Raw genomic sequence first — 5803 nt, 5'->3', positions numbered from 1 at the left:
GACTCAGGGGAGCACCCCAAACCACCCCCTAAAAAGGTGTGGTGGTTCACCCAAAAACTCATGTCATGACGAAAAAATTCACTTTGCCAAGCCGTCCTGGCATTTGAACCATAAAAATAGTGACTCCTTGTGCGGGGCCCCATGGGGCCCCAACGCAAAAAAAAAAATCAAGTTCCTAACCCCCACAGAACCCGAGATACGCCCTGTCAAAAATGTCCAAAAACTACCCTTTTCGGGGTCATATCTCCATGACCCCGGGGCCTAGAAACCGGGTTGAACTTCCTAGGGTCATGTCTGGGGGCCCTCTTTCACAGGGAGCAACCCGTTTTCAAATGCTACATTTTCAACAAATTTTCACATTTTCAGCATGATGGCATGTCAAGGTTGCATTTCCAATAGCTTTTGAGCTCCAGGTTGGCAAAAAAAGTCTAAACTGGTGTCCTTTCTAGCTGGGGACACGTCACTTGGAGGGATCGACAGGGGCCCCGAGGTGGACCTCCATACCGATTTTCAAGTCTTGGGGACCCCCGGAACCCGAGATACAGCACCCTGAAAAATGTCTATGGGAAATCCCATTATAAAACCCCTTTGGGGCAACGGCCACCATCTGGCGATGGGGTGGCGTTTGAACCCGTGGCTGATGTCTTTCTTTAGCTAAGACTCTTGTGCATGCAAAGAATGTCCTTCTGAGTTTGTTGGCCCAGGGGTCGTGGAGATACGGGTACGATAAGAGACCACCCCCTTCCCTATGGCAAATCCCATTATAAAAACACCATCGGGGTAAGGCTCAGCTAATGGCGGTCGTGGGTCTTACGAACTCGAAGGAACCCATTTTCTTTAGCTAAGATTGTTGTGCATCTAAAAAGAGTACAGAAGCACCAATTTAAGTCCATTCCAAGTGTTTTGTGATCACAGTATCAGCCTGAATGTATCGGAGCACAATTTTGCACCAAAAGCGAGGGGAGGCGAAAAAAAGCACTACATACCCTATTCTTTAAGATATCACTTTGCACTGCAAATTTGAGGAACGCAACCACTTAGCAACTTGCAAATTGGTACTGCAATTTAAAGGCCTGTAGTGCCTAACTGATTCAAGTGTTTTTGGAATGATTCTTGCAAAGACTGATTTATAAGAAAAAAGAGAGATTGACAAACAGCATTTTGCTTTATATGCAGAAACGGGCAACTACAAGAGGGTGTCAAACAAGCTGTGAATGTCCCAGGAGGCTACAGAGTACCTCTGAGTATGAATCCAGATGCTCGCAGTACCTGTTCTTAGATGTCCGAAACCACTGTATCGCTGTATAACTGTATACCCTATAAATATCACTTTTTATTGTGTATTTGAGGAACACAACCAATTACAAACTTCATTTGAATTGCTGTGCTATCAGAATATCAGTGTATAACTTTGCTGGGTATTGCAGTGTATGCTGGGTATCAAAAGGTCTTCAAACTTTTACAAAAGGCCGTCAAAGTTACAAAAAAATAGGTGTGCTCCTAACCTAATACTTGTCTTTTTAATTCTGTGCATCCAAATACTTGTAGTTAAAAGTTTTAAGAATTAAGCTTACTGTTTGTTGTTCTGTCCTAAACCAGCAGTTTGTCACCCAGATTTATTAAATAAACGGGGGGGGGGGGTTGGGGGGTTGGGGGGTTGGGGGGGGAGGGTCATCAGATTATTCTCCATTTTATTGTAACTGAGGTACCGTTCAGTTGAGCGAAAATTGTAAAGGGGTACTCGAGCTGAAACCTCCAGATAGAAGGGCTACAGTTTCAAAAAAAGGTTGAAAACCCCTGACCTACACTATAAATGATCAGGAATAGATAAGGGAAATGCTGACTAATACAATACAATAGGATTTATTTGAAGTTGTTGAAGGGCACTGGTCTCTTAAACCCAGAAGTTCTGATAAACCCCTATGCCTCACTATATATTGATGGACATTACATAAGCAAATGAGATGACCTTTTTTTTTTTTGGTATACCATGTTCCTAAATGTTTTCTGAGGAGAGTAAAAAATACATTAACTTTGATTCATGTACTCTTAAATGAATTAACGGTCCAGTTTATGGTAAACTGTGCATGCATGACTTAGAAACTCGGCTGTCAGCTAAGCAGAATATCTCAAAAACTGGCCTGAATTCGAAAATGCAGAATTCGGAACGTTATCTGAAAACCAGAGCAGCCCAGAAATTGGGATGTTATCAAAGCGGCCCAGAATTTGGGACGTTATCTAAAAACCAAAGCGGCCCAGAATTTGGGACGGTATCTAAAAACCAAAGCGGCCCAGAATTTGGGACGTTATCTAAAAACCAAAGCGGCCCAGAATTTGGGACGTTATCTAAAAACCAAAGCGGCCCAGAATTTGGGATGTTATCTGCAAACCAAATCGGCCCAGAATTTGGGACATTATCTGAAAAGTAAAGCGGCCCAGAATTTGCGACGTAAATGAAAACAGGGGCAGTCTATATGTAAAACTGTGATTACATTAGAGATAAACTAATGTATCCTGTAACAAAACTGCAATAGCGTATATGTTTTATATTAAAATATATCGCAAAAACGATTATCGATATATGCTACTTGAAAGAAAAAAGTACACCACCACAGAAAGCCAATTCTTACATTCGTGCATAACATGATAATTTATATAAAGTAATTCCTCATAGTTTGTAATATCAGTACAGTGTAATACCACAATATATTTTAATGGTAAGGTTGTGGAAAGCAGATCACTCTCTCTATCTGATCACAATGTTAAAAATGCCTGCCCGCTTTTCCACTCGTGTGACGACGTATTCATGTGACAGACATGGACCAATCAAAACGCGAGACTGTTATGCGGTTCCATCCCAAAAACCGGGCCTGTGTCATACCTCGATATTTTGTTTGAGTTTCAGTAACACATGTCGTTGGAAGTGAAAGGGTATTAGGGTGTGGCCTTGTGCATTTATAAACACTGACCCAATATAAACTGTACTGGTCAACAAAATTCACCCACGTGATTGAAACTGCAGGCAAGGGATACAGTGATCTGTAAAATATTGTCAAGATGTGCACATGTCATGAATATTGATCAGATCAGCTAAAAAGATTAGACTCAAAGCTTTTAGCATTTTTCTGTATTAGGAACTGCAAAGGGGTAAGTGGATTCCGCTGCCTGAATTCAGCTCTGAATTAATGATTGTGTGTTCCAAGGAGAAGACATACTCAGACATATATGTATATTTTGAATTTGGTCAGATATAATCTATTTACTGCAGTCTGTATTCATAAAACCTCTTCTGACAATAATACCTGTAGCAGTTTTTTCTTTCTTATTTTTCAGTTTTAAATTGTGAATTATTAAAGCCTCCTTCCTTCATAAGGACTTTATGGGAACACATACAAACCTCTGAACATCCATATAGTAAACGTTACGCCTGTATTCGACCCATGATATGTGATGTGAGTCAGTGCATTTCAGGAATTGCATCATAGGGTCCATATGCTTCAAGTAGGCTTTTTGAGATTTTATTTGAAATAGTACTGCAGTATGATGCTATGCAAATCTTTCTGTTCTGTACACATATTTACACAGTATTTATAAACCAACCCACTGTTTTTTTATATGTGTTAAGCAACGGCTTAAGTATATTAGATTAAGCCATAATCTGGGAGACAGACAGAGAGGGATGGAAGGAAAATAGATCTATGCATCTCATCAGGCATAAATAGATTTTTAGCAATACAGTGAAGTCTTCTATTACAATTTCAAACACATGCCAATTCAGCAAGAATAGTTATTTTGTGAGTTGGAATTAATGATTAATAATACTATCAAGCTATGACCAAAACCTATTGTTTTATTTGTTTTTATTATGTATTTATTGACACGTTTATTCATTTTAAATACGTATCATAGTTTCTGCTGACCCATTTGAAATAGCAATAGCGTGTTTCTGTTTAAGGCGTGTGGACGCTACACTACAGGCCTCTGCAGTCCCTTCTGCATTGTGCAGCAGGCTCTGGCACTGTTCCAGTCTCTGCTCCATGCAGTGGGAGAGCCTGGAGATAGATAGGGTGGGGTTTATCAGACTGGCTGTGGTGGGGGAGTGCTTTGGCTAATTATATTCACATGCGTGTAACTGTCAATCACATGCCCAGTGATTTAATAAGGGATAGGAGCTTTCAAATGCATCACTGGCATACAGTTATGGTGGCCTGAAAGAATCATTATGTAAAATGCCTGAAGGCAATTTTATTTAAATGGCTCGGTTCAAGCATCTGTTTTTTTATTGCAGCTGGAAAATGTAAATAACTGTGGGCTGTTCTTATGAAGATATAACCTGCACTAGCAGCTAAGACATTATGCTCAATGCATAAATAGGGCTGTTGTAGGACAAATACAGTAAGGTTATTCCATGAAAATGAAATGTTTGCTAAATTGGATAAGGCATCAACATCATCAGACTAATGGCATTCCTTAGACATTTTGATTTTAAAACTTTTAATGGCAGATCAAATAAAGTGTAAAATATCTTTTAACCGAAAGCAACATAAGCCAATAATAAAACGAATTCCCTCAAGTCAACACAGATGCCCTCTCTCATTTCCAGTTATAAGGTGGGTGGGACTGAGATAATTCAGTACTACAGTACCTCTGCCACGTACTTGTCTCATTTTTAGTTTTCCTTTATTGGATTTCATAACAGTGGGATTAATATTTATGATTTCTGAATTTCATATGAATGTATGCTTATTAAAATGCTCGGGGAGAATATGTTGTACTAATTCTGCTGGTTTTTGAACTATACCAATGTAGGCTTGATGAATTGTATCAGTGGTAATTACACGTCCGGCCTTGCTGTAGCTCAGCATTCCTGTCGGTTTCCATTGTTTCAAAGAAGACCCTCGTTTTGGTCTCTTAGTCTGCCTCACTTCCTCAATTCCTGCTTTTATGTAACCCCTGACATTTACAGTACCTCATTTTATTTGTACGTGAACAATGGTTCCTATGGACCAAGGCTGCATTGAAGTGTTTATAGTCAATTACCATGGAGACATTTTTACAAGAAGTCAGCTGTCACAGTGCAGCATCTGGAGCTGTAGATTACTGGAGTGTGCGTGACATGGCCTGCCTCTGTGGCTGTTGTAGAATTATATGACAAGGTGTGGGAAGATGGAAACTCAACCTGTGATGTTCAAACCTGTAAACCGCAAGGTTTAAAGTTGCATTTTCCCACACCTATAATTTTAAAAGTTTACACTGAATATGGCTGTGATATGTTTTTTATATACTGATAACATTTAATAAGAAGTGTCTCTTACTTTATTCATTTTTATACACTGCATATTATAATATATATATATATATATATATATATATATATATATATATATATATATTACACACACACACACACACACACACACACACAGAGGAAGTACACAAGATTTTTAAAAAAAAAAAAAGTTACACAGTGCAGGAAACTTGTTATTTTTTCAAGAATTCTTGAAACTTTAGTGTACACCCTAAAAAAACCTTAATTTTGTAATTATATGATCCATTATCTTCCATAATTGTGTGTGCTCTGCTGGTATCATTGCATACATACCTGTCCACTAATAGCAACTTTCAATGAGTGAGAACGAGAGCTTTCTCCAGCATGCTGGCTGTTATGATGAACATAACATGTTGGATGATGATGCCTAATGAATATGAACATTGATATTTAATTTTGTTGATGCATAGATTTTTTTAAATGTTGTACATTTCAGTCAGTTCTGGTTACTATTATTTAGCCTTTATAATTCAT

The sequence above is a fragment of the Acipenser ruthenus genome, chromosome 18, assembly GCF_902713425.1.
Source record: "Acipenser ruthenus chromosome 18, fAciRut3.2 maternal haplotype, whole genome shotgun sequence".
In the NCBI taxonomy this organism is placed as follows: domain Eukaryota; kingdom Metazoa; phylum Chordata; class Actinopteri; order Acipenseriformes; family Acipenseridae; genus Acipenser; species Acipenser ruthenus.
This window is presented reverse-complemented; position numbering follows the sequence as displayed.